Below are 13,068 nucleotides of genomic sequence, written 5' to 3' on the forward strand. Positions count from 1 at the left end.
CCACTAACTATACTGCTTACCTTGCTGAAGTGAACCACCGTTTGCATATACAAACCGCTGTGTGCGCAAACGGGAGAAAAGACGCCTGCGGGTTTCCTTCAAGATCCCCAGTTCCTAACCGGAGGCTTCAGTTATGACCGGACATGTGCTCCACATTTTGTTCAACGTGAAAAGAAGGTTGAGGAGGTCGGTGGAAATTTTAGTGACTAAAAGAGCTCCCGTTTCCTCGCTAAAAGCGCAGCCTCCATCGATGGCTTAATACGGTGAGTCGGGATGTCTGCAGATGTCGGACGCGTAAAAGCGGAGGGCGCGCGCACTGTGTGTGGAGCTGCAGAGTGACACTGAGCGCGCGTGTGTTTCTCTGTGTGTGTGCGCGCGTGTGCGTGGACGGAATAGATCGTCTGAAGCACGAGCTGCATCACAGCCTAGAGGTGAAACCTAATTGGATTGGTCTGTACATCAGCAAGGGCAGCAGCAGATCAACTTCAGCAGGAACTCTCTCTCTCTCTCTCTCTCTCTCTCTTTCTCTCTCTCTCTCTCAAGAGTTCAGTGGTTCAGCAGAAGCATACAAGGTGGGAGATCAATTCTGCAGCATAACAAGCAAAGTTTTTTTTAGCTTAAAATGGCATCATAATACAGACTTGTCGTTATTATCCAGTAATTACTATTATAGTTATTTATGTTTTCTACATTTATGAGTATGCAGAGATAGAATATAATGACCCCATATACAGTATGAAATATGAGTTCAGAGTTCAGTTTGGCAAAACCTCTAAATGCCTTCTGAAATTCTCTTCTAAAATGAGCAGTTTTCTAAGCCTCCTGTATCTATATGTTCAGTTATTTCAATTTAAAGGCAATGGTAATACCTATTTATCACCATAAAAGTAAAATCACTAAGCATACACACAGGTGTCTGAGAAAAATACTCATTGACTACCCTTGCTAAACCAATTTAATGTTTTTTTTTTTTTTAAGTAAATAATCCCATAGTGAGATATATCAAGTAAATAACCCTATAGACACACATCACTTGCTGTACTTCACAAATCCGTATGATATTGTTCTGTATCTTTTATGGTACAATTAAAATAAAGGTACACAATTGTTTTCATTAAAAAGATACATAATAAGTGTAGGACAACTTCTTTATTACAATATCTATAAAATTAAATATGACTGTAAAAGCAAATTGGTTTTATCAATAATTTTTATACATATTAAAACAAGAATCATAATTTAAAAGCATATGTTTAAAGAAACTCAAAAATATTAATTATAAAGTTATATGATACAAAACAACTAGTAAAACTGGTAAAAAAAAAAAAAGAGGTATTTTCAATAAACGTTTGGTAAGCATTTTCTGATAAATACGTTGTCATTATGGGCGAGGCAGTGGCGCAGTAGGTAGTGCTGTCGCCTCACAGGAAGAAGGTCGCTGGGTTGCTGGTTCGAACCTCGGCTCAGTTGGCGTTTGGGGGGTGGGGAGGTTTTATACTGTACATGGTAGAATGTATTTCTGTAAGATTTATGTTAAGTATTTTTTATTCTTTATTGTATGGAAAATGTGCATTTACACAAAAAGAAACTTATTTTTAAGACATTATTTTAAAATGTATTTGATGTTTTACTGAAAATAAACTAGCTCATTTTGGATAGAGCAAAATGCTTTTTAAATAGTTCTTGAAGGAACACATTTGACACTGTACAAAGTGTCTTGTCACTGCAAAGGTACTTTCATGGATCAGATTTGTACATTTGATGAAGGTACAATATTGCATCTGCAGGTTTTAAAAACCAAAGGTACAAATCATGTCCTTAAAGGTACAACTGCAATGGTACAAATTTGTTTCTTTGTCTTAAGGTACAATTCTGTTCCATAAAAAGGTACTGCCGCAGTGACAAGGGTTTATATCTTCTTTAGTACAAAATTGTACCATTTTGTTCTGAGAGTGTATACTTTTTCTCTAGTGATAATTCATATTAACTCTCATTTGTGTAATAAACAAACAAGTTGAGGATCAAAAGAAACGTGAAACCATTAAAGTGACAGCGCGCAATTCCTGCTGCCGCCTGTTTCGATCATTATTAATCAAATAACAAAAGGAGAAAGTCGCTCACTTCTCTTGACTGAAAGACTTATGTAGCTAAAGTGTTTTTCTTACAGTGAAGATGCTTAAAGAACAGTTTGTTTCATATTTTTATTCTATTTTATTTATTTCTCTTTTCTTTGCAGGAAGTCAGAATTATTAGGTCTCCGCAATATTAGCAGCCCTTTTCCCCCAATTTCTGTTTAATGGAAAGAAGATTTTTTTTTCAACACATTTCTAAAAATGATAGTTTTAATAACTAATTTCTAATAACTGATTTCTTTTATCTTTGCAATGATGACAGCTCATAATATTTAACTAGATATTTTTTTAAATACTAGTATTCAGCTTAAAGTGACATTCAAAGGCTTAATTAGTGTAATTAAGCAAGTCATTGTATAACAGTAGTTTCTTCTGCAGACAATAAAAAGTGGCGCAGTGGGTAGCAGGTTCGCCTCACAGCAAGAAGGTTGCTGGGTCGCTGGTTCGAGCCTTGGCTCAGTTGCCAATTCTGTGAGGAGTTTGCATGTTCCCCCTGCGTTTGCGTGGGTTTCCTCCGGGTGCTCCGGTTTCCCTCACAGTCTAAAGACATGTGGTACAGGTGAATTGGGTAGTCTAAATTGTCCGTAGTGTGTGTGAATGAGTGTGTGTGGATGTTTCCCAGAGATGGGTTGCGCCTGGAAGGGCATCCGCTGCGTAAAAAACTTGCTGGATAAGTTGACGGTTCATTCCGCTGTGGAGACCCCAGTTAATAAAGGGACTAAGCTGACAAGAAAATGATTGAATGAATATTGCCTAAAGGGGCTAATAATATTGACCTTAAAATAGGTTTAAAATTATTTAAACCTGCTTTTATTCTAGCCAAAATAAAACAAATAAGACTTTCTCCAGAATAAAAAATATTAGAGGAAATACTGTTAAAATTCCTTGCTCTGTTATACATCATTTGGGAAATTTTTATAAAAAAAAAAATTTCTCAGGAACGCTAATAAATTTTGACTTCAACAGTAATCGTTTTGAATAATCGTTATTACAATTAAGACCAAAATAATCGTGATTAAGATTTTTCCCAAAATTGAGCAGCCCTTGTTTCTGTTTAGTACAGCATATTATTAACAGTAAATAACTGAAATGAACAATTATTCCTCATGTGTTTCGTTGACAGTTTTATTGTTCACTGAGATAAGATTGACTTAGATTTAAGTTGCTTCGATTTAAAAATGAAAATGTAAAAAATAGCGCATTATTATTATTATTATTATTATTATTATTATTATTATTATTATATCTGTATGCATACATTACAGATAACACAGAATAAATGTATATATGTAATCAATAATAAAGGTGTGACTTGAAACCACAATGTTATAAAGAAGATCTGAATAAACACCAGCAGCAGTGTCAGCTGTTCTCAAGCCAGTATCAACACAAACTACTGTGTATTGACTTTTTTATGACTGGCAGTAGTCGATACGTTACAGTATGACACTGAGCCATATAGTATGTGTGCAAATATTTTACAACATATAGAAAATCTCACAGTGTTGTCAGTGGCTCCTTGTGTTTATTATGCTTGCCTCGGGGAATCACATGAATGCGGCATGAAGTGTGATTTAAAATGTATAACACTGCATGCGGATATGAAGCTGCAGTTATTAGATGCTGTATTGAGTTTCAGGTGGTGTTTAAAGACCTGCCCAGGTCTGTGCCATTAAAGTTCCCTCTATAACAGTAATTAAGCCTCTAAAAACTGCATCTGCTTTGTCTTTCAAACAGGGCCAAGTGAAAAAAAGATAAAAGGAGGCAATAGTTTGGAGAGCGTCCATCCATACACATGAGGAGTCACAGGACTACAATTCTGGAGGAACAAATGGTGTGTGCTATAAATATATTGTATGCGTATCAAAGGAGCTGCAATAGTCATTAAAATGCGGCTTTGGTGCTTGAATGATGTTTGAAAGGGAATAAGGGCTGGTTTTTACATATACTTTCTCTTTGGATGTTTGAGTGCTTCGGATAATAATAGTTTAGACAAGACACTGCAGACAAAAACAATGCTTTTTCAGGCACCTGCCAATTTTGAGTTTGGACTTTTTGCCTTCTCATTAGGTGTTTATTTTATTTTATTATATTTTTTTGTAGTTTGATGTACAGAAAACATCTAAAATATAATTTTAAGTATTTATTTGATCAGTTTTGTCCATCTTATACACTACCGTACTGTATAGTAGACACTTTGGGGTCAGTACGATATTTAAATGTTTTAAAATAAGCTTTTCCTGCTCACCAAGGCTGCATTTATTTAATTAAAAAAACAGTACAAAGTGTACAATTGTAAAATGTTATTGCACTATAAAATAGCTGTTAAAAAGTAGTATAATTTAATTTAATCATTTATTCCAGTGATTTTAAAGATGAATTGTCAGCTTCATTACTCCAGTCTTCGGTCACATGATCACTCAATTTCATTTGAAACTACATTCTCAGAAATAAAAGTACAGGAGCTGTCACTAGGGCAGTACCTTTACAAAAGATACATATTTGTCCCTAAAGAGTCCACAATGGTACCTCAAAGGTGCATTTTAGTGCCCAAATGTACCAAAAAAGTACTTTGAGATACCATTATGGACCCTTTAGGGGAAAATATGTATGTTTTTAGAAAAGGTACTGCTCCAGTGACAGCTCCTGTACCTTTATTTCTGAGAGTGTACATACAATAAGGATGCAGTAATTTAAAATTGTAATAAATATTTAACAATTTAACTTTTTTTTTTTAATTAAATAAATGCCGCCCTGTTGAGCAGAATAATTTTCTAAAAAAAAAAAAAAAAAAACATGCAAAAAATAAAACTGACTCCAGACTTTTGATCTTTAGTGTATTTCATTTACAGAACTTTTTTTTTTCAAGAACTATTCAAAGGCGTTTAGCTTTATCTAAAATGCTTCAATTTATTTTCAGTAAATTAAAACATGAAATACATTTTTAAACAATGTTTTAATTTTAAACAGTGTTTTAAAAACAAGTTTATTTTTGTGTAAATGCACCTTTTCCATTTAAAATAAAGAATAAAAAATACACATAAATCAAAAGATCTATTTTATGCTAATCATTTCACAACACTTTTCACTAAAATCATCCAGAAATACATTCTGCCCTGTCCAATATACTTAATAACCCCCAACCCCAAGCCCCCCCCCCCTTAATTGACTTAATTTTTAAAAAGAAATAGACTTATACAAAGTATTGTTACAAGATATGCACAATGTTTGATTAGTTTTAGAATACTAAAATGTCTGCATGAACACTTTACATATGCAGGACTTTTGCCAGCTGACATGTGTAGTGGAAAGCAAATGCCAGAAGGTGCGGATACCAATAATGAAAATGTATTTATCAGAAAATGCTTAAAAACCGTTTATAAAATATGCCATAAATGTTTAGTTTACAATGCCTATAGTTGTTCTGTATTATACAACTTAATATCTAATGTTGATGAGTTTCTTTAAACATGCTTTAATATGAAAATTATTCATAAAACCACTTTGCCTTTCCAGTTTTATTTATTTGTCCAACACTTATGTACCTTTTTATGAGAACAATTGTGTACCTTCAATGTACCATAAAAGTTACAGAACAGTATCACAAGAGGTCTTTTCTGTACCATTTATCGTCACCTTAGAATACCAAAGTTCTATCTGCGTTCTAAATGATTTTGAGATAATGAGCTAAAAAAAAGTTTTTAAAGTTTTTGTATTCCATATAGCAAACAACATGTGTGTAACAGTTCTCTTTTGTACATTAACATGACAAAGACCCTAAGTGTTTTCTTAATGTAAATTATCAAAGTTCTCTTACATTTGCAAATTGGAGTAAATAAACCATGGTAAATGCAGATAGAACCTTTGCGTTCTGAAAAGTCATTTTCCACTTGGAATTATAAGGTTTTATCTGGCAGATCATTCATTAAAGCATTACTTTTCAAGAAATACAATAAAAAATATATAAGATGGTGTTGTAACAATATGTTGATGCTTGAGAAAGTTAAATTTTTGCTTTCTATGACATTTATTTCATGTTTTAGGATGAATATTTTTTCTTGTTCTACTTAAGCTTACAAGGCTGTGCTAAATATTTTGTCCAGTGCAGATGTTAATTTTATTCAAATCAATGTGTTATTATTTATTAAATGTTATGCTCTATATGAATTATTGAATTATATTTATTGAAATATGTGCCCCATGAATTAAATAAAGTATTTGCCCTTCAAGATTTGATATTAAATTTAAAGACTTTTTTTAAAAAACAGTAGATGACCAAATGTGTTTAATAAACACTGAAAAGTGTTTCACTGACTATATGGAAACAAATAAATATATTTCCCGTTTAAAATATAATTTTTTTTTAATATTCATTTTTTTTTAACAATGTAAAATTTAACATTTCATCTCAATGTTGGCTATGCGGTGGTGCAGTGGGTAGCACGATTGCCTCACAGCAAGAAGGTCACTGGTTCGAGTTAGGGCATCCACTGCTTAGAACATATGCTGGATAAGTTGGCAGTTCATTCCGCTGTGGCGACCCCAGATTAATAAAAGGACTTAGCCAAAATGAAAATAAATGAATGAATGAATTTCAATGTCAAGAAAAGATTCTAAATAATCACATTTACACACATCTCAATTTTGTGTGGTGCGGCATTATTTAGTCAATTTTGTGTGATTTTGTCTTTCTGGTGTTTCCTGCTGTCAATGGAGTAGTCTAGCAAAATCACAAAGAAGGGTGATCCTGATTGGTCTTTGTGCATGCATTAAAAATGCTGATTGGCTTACAGAAAGAACCTTTTAGAGCCACAGAGTTCGACTTAGTAAATAAAACCGTATTTGTTTTTGAAATAAAAAGTCATAGATAATTATAGATGGCTAATGAATAACTTACAAGCTGTTAGTTAACAAGTTGTAAATTACTTCTTAACTGTATTTTAATGATTTATAACTACACTTAATAAATAAGTAATAGATCATGAACAAGCGGTTAGTAAATAACTTAATAAAGACTTGTTAAGTATCAGTTAATAGTTTCTATATGTTATTGGAACGTTATTCTAAAGTTGCAGCTATTTTTAATTTATTAACTGTTAGTAAATGAGGAATAGTTGCAACTTTAGAATAACGTCCCAATAACATGCTTAAGCCTATAGCTAACGCTTAACTAAGATATTTACTCACACTTTACAGATCAGTTGTTCATCGTTTGTTAACCATCTACTAATACCAGTGAAACTTTGTAGAACAGCAAATGGATGGAACAAGTTCAAGCTACAGAAATTTGATGTGATAATTAAAATATAAAATGTTTGTATCTTAACCTTGTTCCACTTATAGGCTTTTCTGTGTGCTGTGTTTTACCAAAGATACTCCACAGATGAAATGTTGAACATTGTGTTTAATGTACAGAAACACACATACTGAACCATCACATGGCAGTACAGCAGTATACAAGAATACAAACCCATGAAGTGCTAAACATGAAAACAAAATAAATAAAAATGTATTTTATTAAAGTTCTACAAAGTTTCACTGGTGTTATTAGATGGTGAACAACTGATCTGTAAAGTGTGAATATATTAGTTAAGTGTTAGTTATTAGCTTATGTATGTTATTGGGACGTGTTCTAAAGTTGCAACTATTCCTCATTTACTAACAGTTAATAAATTAAAAACAGCTGCAACTTTAGAATAACGTCCAAATAACACATATACACTATTAACTGATACTTAACAAGTCTTTATTTAGTTATTTACTAACCGCTTGTTCATGATCTATTACTAATTTATTAGGTATAGTTATAAATCATTAAAATACAGTTAAGAAGTCATTTACAACTTGTTAACTAACAGCTTGTAAGCTATCTATTAGCCATCTATAAGGCACAGTTATAAATAATTAACAAACTATTAACTTTTAATTAACAAGTCATTTACAACTTGTTACCTAACAGTTTATTAATGGTCTATTAACTAGTAATAACGGATAGTTATTCTAAAGTGTTACCTAAAAGTCTTAAAATGTAAAAAAAAAAAAAAAAAACTTATAAAAAAAATCACATAATGTAAATAAGTTGTCATTTAATTTGAATATGTCAATAACTCGCTGGGCGAAGCAATGGTGCAGTAGGTAGTGCTGTCGCCTCACAGCAAGAAGGTCGCTGGGTCGCTGGTTGGAGCCTCGCCTCTGTTGGCATTTCTCTGTGGAGTTTGCATGTTCTCCCTGTGTTTGCGTGTGTTTCCTCCGGGTGCTCCGGTTGCCCCACAGTCCAAAGACATGCGGTACAGGTGAATTGTTTAGGCTAAATTGTCCGTAGTGTATGAGTGTGTGTGTGTGTGTGTGGGTGTGTGTGTGTGTGTGGATGTTTCCCAGAGATGGATTGTGGCTGGAAGGGCATCCGCTGCAAAAAAACTTGCTAGATAAGTTGGCGTTTCCTTCCGCTGTGGTGACCCCGGAATAATAAAGGGACTAAGCCGAACAAGACAATGCATGAATGAATATCAATAACTCAATTTTGACAAAAATGTCAAATCGAACCTTATGATTCTAAGGTGACGATATGGTACAACTTTTGCAAAGCTACAAAACTGTTTTTTTTAAGGAACATTATTTGTACCATCCTGTACATTTTTTTTCTGAGAGTGCATAATAGGATTATAAAGAGTCTGATTGCCTACATCTTTTTAAATATGTTTAAAAAGCTATTTTACTTGATGTATATGCAGTATATTTGGAATTAGGCATAAAAAGATATTCCCAAAATTCCATAAAAACTTTTAACTATAACATGTCAAAGAAGTAAAGCAGACTGGGTGCTGGGAAAAAAGTAACATATTGGCTGTTAAATAACAGTAATTTACTGTAAAATAGCAGATGTTAAATTATGCAAATATAAATTGAATTACAGTAAATTTCTGTAATTTAAAATCTGCTATTTTAAGTATATTTCTGTTATTTAACGACTGTTATGATACGTTTTTTTTTTAGTTTTGATGAAAAATACTAGAATTTAGTCTCCATTTACTTGTCACAAACCAGTTTTTGTCTTTGTTTTTGTTTGAAGTTTTTTTTTTTTTTTTTCCGTTAAAAACAAAATTAATAGTTAAGAAAATTGAAATGTTATGGACATTAGAAAATTTAGAAAGCCTTTAATAATTGACTTCTGTAGTATTTTGCTTTACTATTGAAGTCTATGGTTACTAGTTTTCAACATTTTTTAAAATATTTTCTTTTGTGTCCAGCAGAAAAAAGAAAATCATAGATAATTTTTAGGTGAACTATCTCTTGAATGCAGTCAGATGTATCAAATAGTATGGTGATATCACTTATTTATTTTTATTTTCGCCTGCGCACCTTAAAAATTTAAACATCACAGTTTAAACTTCGGTCCAACTTTTCATTTTTCTTCTGACCACTGCATTTTTATAAAGCCACATAATGCAGTGTGTGTGACTGATGTTCTTTCCTCGAATGATGACTGGTCAATACATCACCATTGATTTTCCTGACTCCTGTGCGTAGTCTGCTATGAACCATAATGTGAGGGTGAAGGACAAGGTGTAAAAAATAAATGAAATAGTGACAAAGCAATAGACACAGTTTAATAAGGAGTTGTAATCTACTGCCACTGCAGTTCAATAGAAATACGCTGGTCATCTGCTTACACTAGTGCACTCTGACAAGTGAACGGCCTGTTGCTGTGCTGGTCCTGTTTAAAGCAATTGTTCAGCTCAAGAGATATTTCACAGATCACAATATCACAGATTTTTCTGATTATATTAAACTTTTCTCAGCAATAATAATGACGAAGTATTAAAAATGTATAAGTATTATTATTACTATTAGAATTATTTAAATGTAACAATGTATCTTTTCTATTAACTCTACACACAACTGGCTTACATTTTAAATAAGTATACAATAAAATACTACTACTACTACTACTAATGAAAATAATAATAATTGATTTTAATGATAATAATAATAATAATAATAATAATAATAATAATAATAATAATAATAATAATAATAATAATAGTCAAATATAACACAAGTAAACACATCAAACAGTTTTGAAATGAAGGTTTTTTATTTAAAAAAAAATACCTAATGTTTTGTTGGGTCTTTGTTGGCAGCAACTGGAATTTAGCATTTTCGATAACTTGCAATGAGTTTGAGTTTGTAATGCTCATCTTTGCAGAATTGTTGTAATTCAGCCACACTTGAGGGTTTTTGAGCATGAACAACATTTGTAAGGCAATGCCACAGCATCTCATTTGGATTCAGGTTAGGACTTTGACTTGGCCACTCCAAAATCCTAATTTTGTTTTTCTTTATCCATTCAGACTTGCACTTGCTGTTGTGCTTTAAATATTGTCCTGCTGCAGAACCCAAATTTGTTTCAGCTCTTGTCACTAACAGATGGCCAGACATTCTCCTTCGGGATATTTTGGTACAGAACAGAACTTATGGTTCTATTTATCACAGCAAGCTTTCCAGGTCTAAAGTAACAAAACAACCCTTGACCGTCACACTACGCCCTCCACATTTTACTTTTGAAAACTGTTATTTTATGCCACACACAATGCCACACACAATGGGACACACTTTGCAAAAAGTTCAAATTTTGTCATCATTCCACAGAGTATTTATTTAAAACTCTTGGGGATCATCATAGTGTTTTCTGGCAAAACTGAGATTTATGTTCTTTTTGCTCAGCAGTGGTTTCCATCTTAGAACTCATTGTCCTGAACTAATTTTTGGCCCAGTCTCTTTCTTATGGTGGAGTCATGAATACTCAGCTTAACTGAGGCAAGTCAGGCCTGCAGTTCTTTGAATGTTGTTGTGGGATCTTTTGTGAAATCTTAGATGAGTTTCGCTTTGCTCTTGGAGTAATTTTGGTTGGCCAGCCACACCTGAGAAGGTTCTACACTGTTCCATGTTTTTGGCATTTGTAGATAATCGCTGCAGTTTGCTGCAGTCAAAAAGCCAAAACAGGCTCATTGTAAAAACAATACCCGGTACATTTTTGGAGACCGTGAATAATGTAGTCAAAGGGACATTTGGCTGCATTTCATCTTTAAAACAAACACTACAGGGTCATGTGATGCCATATGATCAGCTGACTGCTTACCTCCATGTAGATGGCTTTTCTGCTGTGACCAGTTTGCCCAGTAGCTTGTCTTGAACTTCAGCGGACTTGAGACGCAGATAGGAGTTGACCACAATAACGGGGATCAAGTCTGGCAAAGAAGATAAGCAGGTAAAACAAAAACAAAAGGCAAAAAATAAAATAAACGAATAAATAATAGGGTGAGATCATGGTAAGGTATGAAAACATGGTAAAATACAGGCCAGGGCTTTTCTTTTTCTGGATTGCTTTTTTAAACTCTGTTGGTTGGGTTTAGGGAATGGGGTGATCGGGTCAGTGGGTGCTTTTAAAAGGTGAGCACCAAGGGTTGGTCGGAGGATCGGTCGGTCGGTCGGTCGGTCGGTCGGTCAGTCAGTCAGTCAGTCAGTCAGTCAGTCAGTCAGTCAGTCATTCAGTCAATTGACATTGGCCTCTGGTAGATTTACGTGAGAACAGTAGGCATGAATGGCACTCGTGAGAGAAATTTGAGATTTGAAAAAGTGTACACAACGGCCTGTGGTGGATTTGTGAAAACAAAATCTGCAAAAAAAAAAAAAAAAAAAAAACGTTGCTCCTTGGACGTATCTCACGATCTCCAGAAATGTACATAGGGGTACGTGTCAATAACGAGCCTGGGTTGCCCAAAGCTTTAGAAATGGCTTTATAAACATTTTCAGACTGGTAGATCTCATTTATTTTCTTTCTTGTTTTTTTTGTTTTTTTATCTCCCCATAATGTCTAGCTTTTGAGGATCTTTTGGTCTACTTTACTTTGTCAGGCAGATCCTAATTAAGTAATTTCTTGATTGCGAAAAGGTGTGACCGTAATCAGGCCTGGTGTGGCTAGATAAATTGAACTCAGGTGTGATAAACCAGAGTTAAAACACCTTTTCATGTGGTTTTGTCATTTGTTTTTCTCTTAAAAAACAAAACAAAACATTTAAACAGTCGGTAGAGTGACATCAGTGTGTGTTGACAGTATTGCTGAAGTAAATATGCCATGCTGAACTTTTTCTGTTTAGAGGCTTTCTGGGTGCTTGTGAACAATGATGTAATGATGCTGAGCTCCTGCATCTTTAATTATAAACTTTAGGCCAACATTGTGTCAAAGCACTTCGTGTTACCAAGACTACAAAACATTTTGGGAATGTAATGCATGTTTAATACTCAGTATCATGTGGGCATGTGTGTGTAGGCAGTTGCCATAGAAACACCAATCCTGGCATCATGCACAAGTAACATTTTGGCACAGCAAAAGGGTTATGCCTCACAGCTACAAATGCATGATGCTATCAATATATCTGATTGATTCTGTGCAAAAAGCAAATATGAAGACCTGCACAAGTGTATTGCACATGTAAATAAATTAATGCTAAAAGAAAATGCATTATAGATTATTATACATTCTGCTGAATATGAGTTATAACATTCTGCTAGTAATGAGTTATACACATCAGGAGATTGTTATTATCATTAACAGTTGTTAATTCGTATAGTTATTCTATTTAGTAAAAATCTTTATGCACATTCCAGATATGTATCTAAATGTTAAATGTAGTGTGTGTATTTTTGTACCAAAGGAAAGCACCTGTGTCATGTGTGCATGCCAGTGTCGGTATGTGCATACTTGTGTGTTTATATTGGAAGTGTTTATGGTGGGGTTTAAGAAATAGTTTCAGCTTAACCAGGTAGTTGCCCACCAGTTGTTCCATCCCTGCAAATACACACAGTGCTGAATGCTCCGCTTCTATGAAACCAAAATAAACACATGCAGAACAGCTAATGGTTCCATACAGACATT

General features: G+C 33.7%; 2 protein-coding genes across 10 annotated transcripts in view; one reads left to right on the top strand and one right to left on the bottom strand.

Annotated features, from left to right (window-relative positions):
• kcnb2b (potassium voltage-gated channel subfamily B member 2b) overlaps positions 1–337 on the bottom strand; it is a 209,710-nt gene extending 209,373 nt beyond the window's left edge. Inside the window, exon 1 of the mRNA XM_690167.8 lies at positions 21–337. The gene's annotated coding sequence lies outside the window, so the exon portion shown is untranslated. The remainder of the gene's footprint in view (positions 1–20) is intronic.
• The window catches only part of trpa1b (transient receptor potential cation channel, subfamily A, member 1b), a 365,395-nt gene that overhangs the window by 218,466 nt on the left and 133,861 nt on the right, over positions 1–13,068 (top strand). For 4 of the 9 annotated variants that reach the window (XR_012399109.1, XR_012399112.1, XM_073940325.1 and 1 more), the window contains one exon: positions 3,870–3,966. The exons of 2 other annotated variants lie outside the window; for them this stretch is intronic. The gene's annotated coding sequence lies outside the window, so the exon portion shown is untranslated. Of the gene's footprint in view, positions 1–45; positions 573–3,869; positions 3,967–13,068 lie in introns of those variants that run through there. 3 more of the 9 variants (XR_012399111.1, XM_073940326.1, XM_073940327.1) reach the window with 2 other exon arrangements.

The sequence above is a fragment of the Danio rerio genome, chromosome 24 (assembly GCF_049306965.1).
Source record: "Danio rerio strain Tuebingen ecotype United States chromosome 24, GRCz12tu, whole genome shotgun sequence".
Taxonomy (NCBI): domain Eukaryota; kingdom Metazoa; phylum Chordata; class Actinopteri; order Cypriniformes; family Danionidae; genus Danio; species Danio rerio.